Source organism: Sceloporus occidentalis, unplaced genomic scaffold (genome assembly GCF_023333645.1).
Source record: "Sceloporus occidentalis isolate IW3139 unplaced genomic scaffold, rSceOcc1.0.p SCAF_5, whole genome shotgun sequence".
In the NCBI taxonomy this organism is placed as follows: domain Eukaryota; kingdom Metazoa; phylum Chordata; class Lepidosauria; order Squamata; family Phrynosomatidae; genus Sceloporus; species Sceloporus occidentalis.
The window spans coordinates 124,253,020-124,269,482 of NW_028316985.1; the positions used below are offsets into that span (position 1 = coordinate 124,253,020).

The following is a 16,463-nucleotide window of genomic DNA, read 5'->3' on the forward strand; positions in this document are numbered from 1 at the left end:
ATGCCTACTTTGCAGGTTAATTTTACTTTCTGTTCAGGTTAACCCCAAACGTCGTGTGAAAAACAACCCACCTTTGTGGGTTGTTTTCGCTTTAAATCCAGTTTCTGCATGGGATCTGTCTCATGTGATAAAGTCCTCTGTTCCTTGGTTTGTGAACTAACAGCTAGATAGAGCAGTTGCCACCTGTTGATTTCTTCCTTCCTTCCATGTCCATCACATCTCAGTGTCCTTCTTTCATGCTTCCATAATCTGTGATTTTACATTTCTTTCCCCAAATTCTTCCATTATTGAGTGATGATTAGGTAATGTACACATACTTGTTGGGCACTTGTTTGCTTCCTTGTCATGGATTATATAAATTGCACGAATTGAGTTTTCCACTTGGGAAAAATATAGATACTTGTTTCTGGTAGTATCTATTGCCATATGCTTGGTTTTGATTGGGTCATTTTATTTACTTTTTTATTTAAATATTTATATGCAGCCCTTTATAGTAGGATGTCATGGCAACAAACAATGTAACAGAATCCCAGATTAAAACAATAAAATTGCTTGTGTAGGCTAAAAAAACATGGTAACAGGTTAAAGCTGCTGTAGTTTAAAATGCTGCAACAACAAAAACTATGTACATGTACATTTCAAATAAATTAAAAGCTTTACAAAAATGCCATGTCTTGACTTGAGTCCAGAAGGAAACCATCAGTGTTGCTAATCAAACCTTCAAGGGGAGAAGGCCTTGTTCCATGTCTGTCCACACTGTATTGCCTCCACTGGTAGGGGAGTTAGATATATATAGGGAGAGGTGCTCCTTCTGGTATTGGAGCCCTAGGACACTGTGTTCTTGATTTAGTGTCTGTGCAAATCAAACCATCATGTGCAATATTTTACTCTAAAATGTGATGCACTGACATCTCTTATAAAGGGAAGTATTTTAATTTTGAAAAAAAAATAGAAATATATTTCAATTTTTTTATAATGCAGCTTTTTGTGTTGTAAATATGCAATGTTAGACAATTTTTTAATGATTTAAATAGAAATTCAGCATGGAAACCTATGGCTATGTGACCTGCCTGACTCTTCTTTTCCAGTCTGGGCTATAGCTACTGATGGGCAATTTCAAGCTCCTAGCCATCTTTTTTTCCCCTTTAGGTTTAAACTAGATTTCAACTAAATATCCTGTTGAACAGAAAGCACCTTATGATAAGGGACTGTCTTCTGACAACCCTTCAAATAGATTTACAGTATCTATCTATCTATCTATCTATCTATCTATCTATCTATTTTGTGTTTCTCTCCATATTGGACCCAAATCAGACTGTCTTCTCTAAAATAAGATTTATAGCCAATTTATTCAAAAACACTGGAATCGTATGTTGGCAAAACAACTTTGTGGTACATCTCATAGGTAGATTAAATACTTTTATCAGATATATTAATCTTTGTGCACCTTGTAGAACAGAGGACATTATCTGAGCATTTCCTGCCCTCAGAGGTTTGATTTGGACATAGCAGAAGCAGTTTCTGTTCATTGGTGGCATGCAGACTTTCTGAATATGCCCTTTTTGCTATCTTTATGCACTTGGCAAAGTTTGAACTCTTCCCTTGTATCTGTAATATTTTTTAACAGGACAGGACAGCCTTTAAAATTACTTATTTCATTGCTCTTTTGTCTAGATTTTTATTGCCTTGTTTTTATTGATTAATAGATTTTTTAATCAATGGTGCTACAGAGAGAGATACACAGATGAATGTACATGTACACACATGCACACACATATGATTTGGATTTTAGCTTCCTCATAAATTGCTTTGAGTGCATTTTGCAATATGACAGGATATAAATGGCCTTCAAGGTCCCTTCCAACTCTGTAATTTTTTGAAGTGGCACAATCAAATAAGCAACCAAATAAGTACTTGTAGTTTTGGGAGAAATAGTTATTTTAATGCAATTATGCATTTAATTATGCAAAAAAAAAATATAATTTTCTATTTCACATGTTATTTTTTTTCTCTTGAGAATTGTTCTTTGCACGATCCAAGAAAACATAGTGTAGTTCAGACTCTGAAATCAATGGAAATTCATTGGAATTATGTACTGTTTCTTTCATTGCAAACTGATCACAATTAATCCTTTCTGCAACATTCCCATGATTCTCCCACCCCACATTTCTTTTGTCTGCACCTGTGACAACTTAGCACAAGTTCCTTCTTGTTTTTCCGTTCATCTCCTAAAATATCTTTCATAACCCTCTGTGGCAAATCCTAGCAGCAGAACCATTTAATAAGAACAAGAAAGTGAGAAACTATGGAGAAGGAACCACCAGATCCAAAGCCCTGTAGGATTCACATGACCAGACAAAAGGTAATAAGGTGGGGTGAAGGAAGTTTGCCAATTCCAGAGACAGGTATAAACTCATTTAGGCTGCTGCCACGCTGCAGAATAAATGCAGTTTGACACCATTTTAACTGTCCTGGCTTCATCCTGGGGTTTGTACTTAGTTGTGGCACCAGAGCTCTCTGATAGAGAAGGCTAAATAGCTTGCAAATATACAAATCCCAGAATTCCATAGCACTGGGCCATGACAGTTGTGTTAAACTGCATTGATTCTGCAGTGTGGTAGACTTCAAGGGGATCAAGCAGGCCTTCCACTGCCTGCTAAGCCTCCCCAGTGACAAATCACTTGGGTAAAGGAGATGAAGAACTGTTAGTAGAGGGCACTCAAGAGGGATTCTTGACTGGTCATCTGTTTGGTAGCAATTGGTATGCAGAGCAAAACTTTCTGGCTTGTAGTCTAGTGCATGATTTCTTGATGGAAAAAAGCATATGTATATCAGCTGAGTAGCTCACGGGATGCATTGGAAGTTTCTACCCCTTACTATATTACTGCTTTCCCAGGTGGCTATTATCCTTGGGCAGAGGGAAATGGACTGAGAGTGCTGTGGGTACAAATATAATTGGAGTGGGAGGGAGTGGCTTCAAGTGAACTATGTCTGTCAGTTGTCCTGTATCTGCCTTAGTTTTGCTGATAACAATACAAACAGAATGCCCCTATAGTTGGGTATCTCTGCTTTTATTTCCATATCCTATGGCTGATTGCAGTTTTAACCCTAGCTAGAATAGAGCATAACAAATCTCAGTTATTTCAACAAGTCTCCCCCAGTTTGGACTAAAATTGGATTTATTCCTCAGTTGTGCATCCAACATCCCTGCAACCTTATGCAAAGAGCATTGCTGTTTCTATAATCTTGTGACTATTGAAATATTTTGTATATATCCTTAGGCCTTAGATGCCATTTGAATAAATTAGAAGCTTCAGTATTTGATCAGCAAAATTCCCTTAACTGATTTATGTGTCCCCCCCTTTTTTTTTTTTTAACAACTGGGAGTCAAAATTTTTATCATGCGTATTACGGTAACAATTTGTCTGGAACAGTTCTTTATATGTATTGCAGATACATCATTCAGCTATCAAAGATAATATTTGCAAAGGTAGAAATCATATATGCATGCCTGTATTTCTCTTTACCTATCCTGGTGTAAATAAAATCACTGGAAGGATGTTGAAAATTATTTTTATAAGTCTGTTAGTATTTATATCAATTAAATTGTGAAATGACTTTCCAAATCGGAGAGGGGGGGAACCTAAGAATAATACCATAAAATGACCACATTAAATAAGATGAGCTCATCCTGGGATAGTCTGCTCTTTGCCATTCTGTCAAGCAATTCCCCCACATTTTGATTTAGATCTGTGGTTCACCATTTGATTAATTCTACATCTATATCTGCCCCCTCTCTCATTTATAGCCCAGACCCAGTTTAAAGCAGGTATCTGTAGTGTGAGTTGTGTGGTATAATGGTTGAAGTGCTAGATTGGAGCTTTATAGCACATAGTTCCTGCCCTGTCTGAGCTGAGAAATCTACTGGGTGACCTTGGTCCAATCACTCAGACTTTAAATAGCTTCTTATTTCTGATCACAGGAGACAGAAAAGAATGAAACATGTGGCAGAATGAGGAAACCACTGTAGGCCACATCTGGCCAGGGTTCCACAGCTAATGGATAGAAACCTCGGATTTGCATCCAGATGTTTCTTTCTCCCAGTGGAAAGAGCTTTCTCTGAATAGAAGGAAACTTTTTAAAACAAAAGCTATCATTCTTTGATGGAAGGGCTTTTTCTTATAACAGGAGGAAATATTCTTCCTTCAAATAACGGAACCTTTGTATAGTGTAAAGAAGCACAGAAATGGCATCTTGCTTTATAACAATTTAGCCTTTTGCAAGCCCAGCAGTCATTTTAATTTTATGATTAAAACTGCCAAATAAATAAGTTCTCCTCTTGTCTTGGCACAGAGATCAATTTTTCCCTTGCTGAGTGATGTTCAGCATTGTTGATCAATACCATCATTTTTGTTAATACCAGCCAAATTGGGATGTTAGATTAGTAGTATTGGAGCCTCACTGAGACTAGCATGTATATATTTATAGAGAATTAACATTAGGATCACATGGAATGATGGATATTTAAAAAATTCTAGTTTTTGAAATCAGATCAAACCATTGGTTGTCCATCATTATCAAATAATGAGTAATTAAGAGCAAAAGATTCTGGAGCTAACAGAAGGTGGTAAGATCCACAATACAATCCTAACATCAATTGGAACAATGCTTAATCCTCAATTATGCTGTGCAAATACTTTTGGGGCATTGGGCAGGGGGTGGGGTAGTGAAGACTTCTGTACTTTCTTTGGCTATGCAACAGAGCTGGATGGCATCAAAGACCATTCATGTGGTTAATCTGTGGTTGGAGTATAAGCTACATACAGGAATTCTCCGACAATTGTCACAGCTGCGAAAGAAGGAGCAGCTGTGATCTTTCAAACCATCAGTGTCTATATATATATATATATATATATATATATATATATTCAAATTTTATTGTATTACAATTCAGGAATTGTATAAAATGCCAACATATAAAAACAGCAATGCTTGTCTAACAGTTATTAATAACAAAATAACAAATCAGTAATGATATGGATATGATAATGCAGAAGAAGAGCATTGAGGAAAGTTTAAAAGGTCCACAATATTGATGAGATTCCAATGTTAATCAGATCCTGGCACAGTTGAGACTTCATGTAGAATGTCTTTCCAGAATGCTTGATGCTGTGGTGGAGGTTGTATCTGACGTGAAGTATTGCTGATGTAGTCTATGAAAAGGAACAATTTTTCAGTAAATGATGTTTGACTTATATTGTCTTGAGTTTCTCCATCAGCCATATGTCCCAGGTTTTCCTCCACCAATTTTCTATTAAATGTTCACCTGTTTTCCAGTTCTTAGCGATTTCCAATCTGGCTATTGCTATAAGGAAGATGATCAAAGCTTTGTGTTTCATCATTTTGTTTTCTGCAAGGAATAGGGAGAGAAGCAGTAGTCATGGGCAACAATTCACCCTTTGTTTTGTTATCTTGGAGATGATGTCTACAATATCAGACCAGAACTGATTTATTTTGGGACATTCTAACCACATATGTATATAGGTCCCCTTAGTGCTGCATCCTCTCCAGCACTTGGGTGAAGTAGTTTTTGTGATCCTAGCTAATTGCACAGGGGTGTTTTTACTTTTCATCAGTGATCCAATAAGATTTGAGACACAATTTTTTTAAAGTTTACCAAAGTAAATCATGCTATATTTGAATAGGCTGAAGATAGGCATCAAGATGGACAGTGAAAAAAGCCAACAGAAAGAAAATAAATTCATCTGAGCTGTGGTGCTGAAGAAGAGTGCTGAAGATATAGCAGACAGCCAAAAAGACAAACAAATGGATCCTTGAATAGATCAAGCCTGAACTGTCCCTGGAAGCCTAAGATGATTAAACTGAGGCTGTTATGCTTTGGGCACAGCATGAGAAGGCATGCCTCATTAGAAAAGACAATAATGCTAGGAAAGGTAGAAGTCAGGGGAGAGAGAGGAAGATTGCATGGCAGATGGCTGGTCAACTAGAGGGCAGCTAAGAAACACAACAAGGCATGAGACCAACCACATATACTCTAGATCCCTTAGTTGATCATTTACTTCTTAACATTTTTGAAGGTCCTACTCAGGTCTTTCTCTTTCAGTACATAATTATAAGCAAAGTATAAGTCAGTGGTAAAAACTGAGTGAACCATAGGCAGTTTTACTGGATTAACTGACAGGTACAAAAACATGCACAGTTATAAAACGATCATGGGTTTTTAGGTTGTTAGTAATGCTGTTTGTTTAGGAATCAAATCATAGTGGGGCCCTTGATATCTGCTGGGGTTTGGTTCCATGATCCCTGGTGGATGCTAATAATAATATTAATAATAATAATAATAATAATAATAATAATAATAATAATTTATTTCTATTCTGCTTAAGCGGATTACAACAAGAACATTAGCTACAAAAAATAATCATACAGTAAACATAAACCAGAATACAAAACATAAACCTAATGTCTAAAGCAAGGAAAATATATAAGAAAATATACAAAGAACAAAATCCACAGTCTCAACATAATAAATTAAAATATATCCTAACATAGTTAATCTAACTAACAACTTTCCCCTAGCAGCAAAAAATACAGTTCAATACAGATACTAAGACAATAATAATACAATAGCAGCAGGAGACCATAGTCCCATATACTCCCAAAACATTACATAATAATAACTCTATCCCCTAGCAGAAAAAATACTGTTGAATACAAATACTAGGACAGTAATAATACAATAATGGAAGGAGACCACCAAAAACATTGCAAGATAATAGCAAATTCCTTGACTTAGATTAAATTAAACACTTAAAATAATACAAAACCAGTAAAATGCCAGACTTCGCCTAAGCTGGCCCTAGTTGGTACTGGGCAGGAGGTGAGCTCAGGGTCCATCTTCCTTCTTAGGCTCATGGCTGGATGGTCCAGAGGAAAGCCGTGAGGCTGTTGAAGCCTGGCCTTGGACTCCCTCGACGCCGCTTACAGCTGGCCATAGTTGGTATCAGGCACAGAGGTGAGCTCCACAGTATGTCCTCCACTTGGGGCTGGGGCGAGATGGTCAAAGCAAGTTATATATACTTATGCCATTATATACAGTGGCATAGAAAAACTGTATCCCTTATATATAATGGCAAAAATCAAGGTTTGCTTTGGGGATTTTTTCTTAATAGTTTCAAGCTGTAGATGCAGAATCTGTGGACATGGAGCTGACTGTATATTTTAAAGGAAGTCATTTTATTCAACACACAACAGCCGCAGTTTAGCAAACAGCTCTTTTTTCACACTGGTTCTATAGATTCAGCCCAAGCTGTGGCCTGCTACCATGCTAGAGTTCCCGCAAAAACCCAATCGATGTGGCAGTTGCCAGGCTGATTCACAATGAGAATTTTATTGAAATACTTATGAGGGCCACAAGTTTGTTGTGTATGTTATAATAGCAGAGGGGATTCTGGCCAGTGTAATCCCCCCCCCCAAAAAAAAAAAAAATACTGGGTAAGATTGAAGACCATCCTGCTCAGTCAAATTTTATCTCTGTTTTATTCAAGTGTATGAAACAGATGGATTTCAGTTAGTCCCAGTAATTGCAAAAAAGCAAATATATTACTTCAAATAAGGAAGCAACCTATTATTTCGTTGATTATATTTTACTTGTTATCTAACCTTTAGTTCTGTTTATTTCTGTGATATATTTGTATTTGGTTCTGCTTTTTGATTCACTTGAAATGTTAACACATAAAATGTCTTTTATGTATTTTCATTTGTATCAGACGTATTTCACTGGAATTATATTTGTGTTGTATAAATCTGCATATCTGACATGCAGATTCGTTTAATTAAGCTTTATTAGTAACATAGAAATGCTGGTCATTTTAGAATGTAATGATTAATAATAAGGCATTCAGATAATTACAGCTCTCTACTAGCTTATAATAAGGTTACATTTTGCAAATTATTTTTATTGGTTGATAATTTGGAGACCATGTGGGTAATGATTTGTAACAATATCCATTCTTCCCCACCTGTAAATAATGTTGTCTTTTTTGTTATTGCTATACCAATGTTTTTCCCCTCAGAAAAAAATAAATAAAAGTGATACTATTTCTAAGTGTATTCTTCTTCAGTGTGTCTTGTAAAATATTAATGGCTGTGGCTAACTTTTAGGATGATAATATTTGTATCTACTGATTCTGAGCTAAATGATTCCATTAAAACAGCTTGTCACAGAAAAGGGGGAAATGATTGTAATGGCTTTTTAAAAAAATCTGGCTTCCAAGGAAAGGAATGGCAAATCCTTAGTATGCTGTTTAAATCATTATCTCATTGCCACTTATCATTTCACCATTTCTTCTCCTATTGCTCTGTAGCAATTTGTATACCCCACATGGGGCCCTTTCATGCTAAACAATTATAGCATCATAGAGCCATTTAAATGTCATGGTTCTATCCTGTGAAATCCTGGGGTTCGTAATTTGGTAAAGCACTAGAATTCTCTGGTTGAGAATTCTAAATACTCCTTCCAATACTACAAACTCCAGGATTCAACAGTATGCGGCCTTCATATTGTGTGTATATGTGTGTGTAATATATATATGTGAAACATGAACATTTCTGATATTGCCAAGGCTCCCCTCACCAAGATTTTAAACCAAAGCTGAAGCAGGTTTTCAAATGATGGATAAGCAGTAACCTCTTTAGAATCCATGAAGTTGTAATACTTAAAGCCAACAATGGGAGGGGGGAAGAATTTGAAGAGAGAGTTGATAATAGCTTGTAAACCTTAGTCTACTCTTCTTTCTTTGTTATGGAACCATTGACCCTCAGTATTCTTGGGGGGAGGAGGGTCCAGATGTTAAGCCTGCGTTGTCCACAGTGGTGGTGTGTGTTTGTGGCCGTGCTGCCATTAGGGACAGCTCCCATTGTCCCATGGCAGTGCATACATGCACTGTGCCACCATTGGAAATTACAGAATTTAATGGCGGCATGGCTGTGTGCATGCACCACCATGGGACTGTCCCTGATGGCAGCACGGCCACAAGCATGCACCACCATTAGGGACAACACAGGTTTACCATCTGCAGATGCTCAGATCCGCAGATGGAAAGTCGATCGATGCTAAGGGCCAATTGTAAAAGATTGTTGCAAAAATTGGCTCTGTAATACTGGCATTGTTGATGTGACTTTTTTTCCTGAGGCAAATTATTCATCTAGTACATCTGTGAATGATACTGAAGTTGGGGTTCAGGAGCAGTTGCTGGCAAATTGGAACTTGCCAAATGAAGTATTAAGGGACAATTTCTGACTTTTTATGTTGCCAAAGAAACATAAATGTGTTGGATATCAGTTATAGAATCAGAGTTGGAAGAGACCACAAGGTCTTGCAGTCTAGTCCCTTGCCATGCATATACACAATGAAAGCATATAGCACTGGTTCATTCCCAGAGTCATATAAACAAATTACCTCAGATCAGGGCATCATTCAGGGGATGCAGGTCACACCAGGTGACACTCTAAAGAGGCATGACACCATTGCTCCCCAATTTTGGTCGAAATAGGTAGTGGCATTTGCCTGCATTCCTTTAAATGCTGAAGGGATCTGGTGAGTGGGATGAGGCTCAGTGGGAGGAGAAAGAAGAGGCCCCAGATTTTTTTAAAAAAACTTAAAATTTAAAATGTACATTTTTATTTTTATTCTTTTATTCTTTTAAAATTGTCTTTAAAACATCACCTTACCAAATATTCAATTTAAGTATATGAAACTATGTACATGTAAATACATTTAGGCTGTTTACATGGCATTGTAATTTAAATTTTGCATGATAATGTAATTTTAATTTTGCTAGTTGTTTTATATCACAACTATTACCATTACATTCAGTGATATATATGGGAATTACAATTTATGAGTAAAATTAGTAAAAAAAACAAAACAAAAAAACCCTAAGGATTTTCTATGGTGTGCTATAGGAGGAGTTATTGCACCAGGTGATGCCAACCCTCAGTGATGCCACTGCCTCAGGGTCAGTCTTTAAACTTGATCATCCTGATCAACAGTAAAGAAGTTTGGCTAAATTTACTTCTTAGCAAGTAAATAGCAAAATGGTTTGTTACTATGGGGTGGAACAGATGAGCAAGAAGGAAGTTTATACGCCTGAAGTGCCCCGGGACTGCAGCGACCACACGCTATGGTCTCCATGCCGCCCCTGCCGTGGTCCCAAATGGACCGCAGCAAGGAGCAGAAAGGATCTACTCCTTCTGGGACCAGGTTTGGGCCACTTTAGGCAGCCCAGGAGCAACCAAAGCATGGCTTCTGCACAGGTTGGGGGATGCATCATCTAAACACCATGCCCCCATGCCGTGCAGAAGCCAGCTTTTTAGGCCCTTCTGTTTCTGGCCTAAGATTGGTAGGTTAGCTCTGGAGGTGTAAGAAGTTAGATCCCCCCCCCCTGGTAAGACAGTTTAATAGCCTGGGCATCTATCTGCAACCATTTGCAACTGTCACAGAGCTCTCTGGCTCAGCATAAAGGTCTTTATATGTATGTTTGCACAACAGTGGCACACCAAATACTGTCAGCAGTGAATTGGAGAGGAGAAGGCACGTGCCTGCATTTGGGCCCAACTCAAATGGCAATGTAGGGCTTAGCAAAAGTCTGGGTGTCTCCTTATGTGAGAGCATGCCAGTGGTGAGAGTGTTTTGATAATCTCCTGTGTAAACTAGTGAATGATGCTAATGATCTTGCCAGTAATGCTCAAAGCCACCTTAATTTCTGCTGTAGGCCCTAGCATTGTGCAAATGCTATCCAGCTTTTTTCCTTCCCTTCCCCCCCTCCCTTTTTTTTGTGTTGGTATCTTTGAGATTAGACTGTCATAGTTTTGTCAAACCTCTCACTGTTACTCATAGTGTTTGTTCAGATCTTTCCTACCAGAATGTTCTCTGAGACTGGCTTGGCAGTTTTCTTATGCTGAGAGTGCTTCATAGGCTACCAGTGGAGCTGTGAATTGGTTTGTTTTTCTTATAAGCAGAATTCTGTATTATCATTCATTAACACATTGGCTCAAAAAACATTTTTAAGCAGTACTCCAAAAGGGTCTCTTCTTGTTTCTTGAGTTTCTGATGGCAGAACAGTATTTGAGACTCTGGTTTGTATTTATCCTATTTAGTAACTGGAAAGTTTGCTCCTTTTGGAATTGTAATTAAATATTTATCTGCTGTTTCACTGGAATCGGGGAAGGTAACAGTATTTTCTTTTTGTTCTTATTTTCTGTTTCAGTAAAAATGAGCTCTATTCTTATTGCATACCATGACTTTGATGGACAGTAGTATGAAAGTGGGGGGGTGCAGATTAAGGTTAGGGTTGGCTTCTGGCTCCCATGTCAGTGGGGCAGTACATCTGTGATACAGTGCCAATCCAGATGTTGACATTCATCCTAAGAAATCTGGAACTGAATCAAGGATATTCTTTACCATTAATAGTAGTTTTGGAAAATCTCCTAGTAACAGCATACAGCAATATATAGAAAAGCAAAAGAGGATATTGGAGTACATTAATCAAACATAAAACAGCAAACTGTATTTGCTGTAATTGAAAATTACCAAGCGAGCACCATGTAAAAACTGTTTATGATGAACCCTTTCCTTACATTTCAGATTGCTATTGTTCTTACTAAAAAGTGCTTGTTAGTCAATGGAAGAGTCAGAGTATTCTGGTAATTTTTTTGTGGGTTTTTCAGGCTATGTGGGCATATTCTAGAAGAGTTTATTCCTGACATTTCACCAGCATCTGTGGCCGAAAAACCCACAAAAAACTATGGATGCCAGCCATGAAAGCCTTCGACTTCACATTGTTCTGGTAATGCTTAATCTGCTTTTCTTTCAGAGCACTAGAGCTTAATAGCCCTGCATTTTTTCAATTTTTATAATACTTTTCTTCTAGATTGGCTCTGCTTTATTGTGTGTTTATGGTCAACCTCTTACCTTTTCCTTCACCTACAGACCTGGAAGCTGCCATTAGTTAAAATTCCTCTTTAATTACAGGTTGGCTATGGCCTGAGGCATCTCAGCCTCATCTCTACAATCTGTAATTACCCATTATATAAACCTCTACAGTGCAGTTCTCCAGGACTGTTCCCTGTGCATAGGTTGATCTTATCATTAGGCAGAGTGAGGTGATTGCCTCAGGCTTCAGGTGTTTGGGAACAGCAGTCAGTCTCCTAGCATGTCCCCAGAACCTTCAGCTGTTCCTTCTGTTGATAGATACAGGTATGCCACACATTCTGTCCTGTGACTCTGAAACTATCTTGCTGCCACAAGTCTGGGAGAAGGCTCTGTTCCATTGCCAGGGATGAAGCAAAATCCATCTGCAGGATCATCTTGCTTCCATATATGAAAGAAAAGAGGACACTATTTTGTCCTCCAAAGTATCTTGCCCACTCTGCCATTCAAATGAGTGGGACATGCCCAAATATATGTCTCTGCTCTGGATAGAACTGTGCCTTCAGCATTCCTGACATCAGAATGATTTGTCATCATGAATTACAGTTTGGCATGGCACTTCACAATCCATTTTAGAAAGGTTTATGGTGACATGGCTTCAGTGATTATGACAGAAGCTGCAAGAAGAATCAATTGATTCTAGTTTTAGAGATGTGCAGTTACTATATGACACCATCATTCTCTCTAATGGGGGAAAACAAAACGAATGGCAACTGGGGAGAATTATTTTTATGGAGAGAGAAAGCAGAATATTGGTTCTGCAGTCAACATCACCTTTAAATTTGAGGGGAAAAGGTTAGGAAGCCAGTGGTGTTATCATTTGTGACCACTATGTCAGTGGTGGGGACAGTTGCTCTGAATTAAAGGAACTATCCAAGGTCCATAATTCTGAACAGCTCTTTTAAAGTTCAGAGTTAAATCCAGAAAAGATTCACCACCATTGACATGGGAGCCAGCAGCTGTCAACTGGACAAATGTCAACAGATACCTCAGAAATATGCATGTTCACAATGTTTATTGTATGGTTTGTACAAATGTAACCATGCATACATTTCTAAAATGTGAAGGGCTAAAATTATGTCCAGTTGGAAAGTACACCACACACATACTTTCATCAGAGAGGAAAATGTAATCCGAAACTGTATAAATAAAAGTGTGTAAATAAATGTGTATGATGGGTGATGGAAACACAAAATCTGTCAGCCTGATAAAAACAAAATGTACAATAGGAATACAGATGGAATTTGGAGAAGCTGCAGTCCCATTTGACTTATCTGGGTCTAAAAGAATCAAACTTTAAACAGACTGGATGAAACATTGTGTCTTTGGCTAGGATAAGTGAGCTGTCAAATGCTGAGTTATCTGATCTTTTTTTTAAAAAAAACAACTAGGAGAATGGAGATAAATTTTTAATGTAAAGTCATTTTATTCATTTTTTTAAGTAATAAAGTCATCTCTGTTGGCATGCTTGAGCCACTAATAATTTATAGTTGTGATAATTAGTGTGGTATCATAGTGAGAATAGCTAGAACAAGCCTTCTCCAGTGGTGGTGGCGAGGAGGCTGGTGGTGGTGCTGGAGGCCTCTTGGCCTCCAACACATGGCCTTTCCCATAGTGGCGGCGATGGTGAGGAGGCCAAAGCTTGGCAGCAAGGAGGAGGTAGAGTAGCAGCACCAGAGGCCTTCAAGGCCTCCAACACCGCCATACGGCCCTTCCATGGTGGTTTGATGAGGAGGGAAGCAGGGAGGGAAGGAACGAGGCAGGGAGGCAGGGAGGGAAGGAACAAAGGAAGGGAGGAGAGATCAGGAGGCGAGGGAATTTTGTTCCCTGTGGCGGCATGCGTGCACGCCCGCCGTCATTGGGGACAATATGGGTTTGCCATCCACAGATGCTCAAACCTGTGTATGGCAAATCTGTGTATAAGGAGGGCCCACTGTAGTTCAATTAGTCCTACTTGGTGTTTGAAAGAAGAACCACCATGTTGACCAGCATAGCCTTGCTACTGTCACATAGCAATAGAAATAGTAATAGTAAATACACTTCTATACTGCTTACCAGTGAACCAGCACTCCCTAACTAGTTGATATGCCACCTACGACCCTTCCTGGAACGGGAAAACCTAGAAACAGTTGTACATTCACTAGTAACCTCTCGTCTCGATTTCTGCAATGTGCTCTACATGGGGTAACCCTCATGCCTCGTTCGGAAGCTGCAGCTGGTCCAAAATATGGCAGCCAGATTGGTTACAGGGAGTTCTAAATTGGGTTCTATCACACCTATTTTAAAATCCCTACACCGGCTGCCTATTAGCTTCTGGGCACAGTATAAGCTGTTGGTCATTACGTATAAAGCCCTACATGGCTTGGGTCCAGCTTACCTGAGGGAACGCCTCCTCCCATACAATCCTTCCCGCACTCTCAGGTCCTCTGGGAAGAATCTCTTGCAATCTAAGAAAACCAGACTGGTAACGACTTTCCAGAGGACATTTTCTGTTGCCGCTCCAAAAATCTGGAATGACCTGCCCGAGGAGATCTGCCATATAACATCTTTGGAGGCCTTTAAGAAGGCAGTAAAAATGGATCTCTTCCAGCAGGCCTTCCCAAACTGACCTCCTCGGAATGTTTACTCTCCAATGGCATAGCTGTTCCCACCGGACTGTGATCGTAATTGATTTTATTGATTTTATTGGGACATTTTATTGGGAATTGCTATTTTAGGGTGGGAGGGAGTTTTAGGATGTTTTGCTATATTTTTACTTGAGGGTTGTTGTGTAGCATTTTTATTGTTCTCTTGTTTGTTGTTACCCGCCTCTATCCAATACAGGGAGAGACGGGATACAAATAAATATTAATTATTACAATGTGTAAGCCAATTGCCCCCAACAAGCTGGGTACTCATTTTAGCAACCTATGAAAGGATGGAAAGCTGAGTGGGCCTTGGAGCCCTGCCTGGGATTGAATTCACAACCTTCTGGCTGCAGTATTGCCATTTAACCACTGCGCTAGCAGGGATCCTTACATGAAGCTTAGGGGCTTGACAAACTGCCCCATTTCATTTTATTTATTATGATCAACTGATCAAACCATCAACAAACAACAATCACATACAATAGTTTTCACTTATAAAATTATATTAAAAAGACAAAGAGGAAAAAGTAAAATAAAATAAGATAAGATAATTATAAATGTATGAAATCATTATAAAATTTTGCCAAAAGGACAGTCTGGAGCTGCCTGTTTTTCCTCGGAGGGAGCCCACAGCAACCAAACTATGTGGGCTCCCTTCGCTCCAAAGAGAACATGCAGACGTTGCACAGCACTTGTGTCATGGACGCATGCCCCATCTGGGCAGGGCCTTGCAGTCTATGGCGGCGCCCGTACATACTAGGGTTCGGGAGCCCGTACATACTAGGGTTCGGGAGCATGGGTTGCTGCATACTCCTGAACCCTAGTATCGGCGGCGCCACACTTCTTTTGGCCCGTCTGTACCGGTCCTTAGTAACAGCTGAGAGTGACATCTAACAATCCTTTGTGCATCTAATCAGAAATAAATCCCAGATTTGGGAGGTGTATTGAGACCTGCATCATAAATGTTGAAACAAACTTTTTCTACTTTTTAACATTTACTGTCTTTGGAACTCCCCTGACCTGTAAGGAAAAAATGCATTAAAACAGTACTGTAATTTTCTACCAAATGATAGTGTTTTGACAGAATGTTCATATTTTGTTTGATAGAAAACCCAAATCATCTCGTGTATGGTGGTTCACTGTCAGTAAAGCAAAAATAACCAAATTCATTGGCCTTTTATCCTTTTGTATTCCTGAGGCTATTGCCTCTCTACACAGTAGAGTGTGCTAAACGTAATGTGCAACTGGGGTGAGAAATGGAAAAGATTTCAAAAACTGCAGCTGTAAGTTTCCCATATATTCTCCTCAAATGACTTCTACATCAAATGGCTTCAAAGTGCAGGCCATTCCAATCTCTCTAGGAATGATTAGTCATTTGCCTCAGTCTCTTCATTTCTAATAAGTATCATATATAAGAATTACAATAATAACTGCAAAGAAAATAGAGCAAGGGTGGTATTTTTTCCCCAGACAGAGGGTTGTCAGAGGGAAAATGATTTGGTCATGAACTGACAAACAAATTCATTTTCTCTTCACTGCTACAGTGAAAGACTCTTGAAAGAATTGAAAAGATTGTTCCTTTCTTCTATTTCGCTTTTATAGGACAGGTTCTTCAAGCTTTAGGGGGAAATACCTTGCTATAACTAGGCTGTTGGGATATATTAGTAACTTTGGTACTGGTAAACTGGTAACATCACCAATATATTTTAATTGCCTAGGATATTTACTAATTACAAGGCAATTCTATGCATCTCTTTGGATAAGTAAGCGGGTCCCATTAAATTCATTAGGAGATCTCCATTAAGTAAAAAAAAGCCAATATG

The 16,463-nt window shown here is 38.6% G+C and overlaps 1 protein-coding gene across 3 annotated transcripts in view; it reads left to right on the forward strand.

The window, feature by feature from the left end:
- The window catches only part of LOC149312774 (melatonin receptor type 1A), a 90,182-nt gene that overhangs the window by 11,898 nt on the left and 61,821 nt on the right, over positions 1 to 16,463 (forward strand). The window lies entirely within an intron of this gene.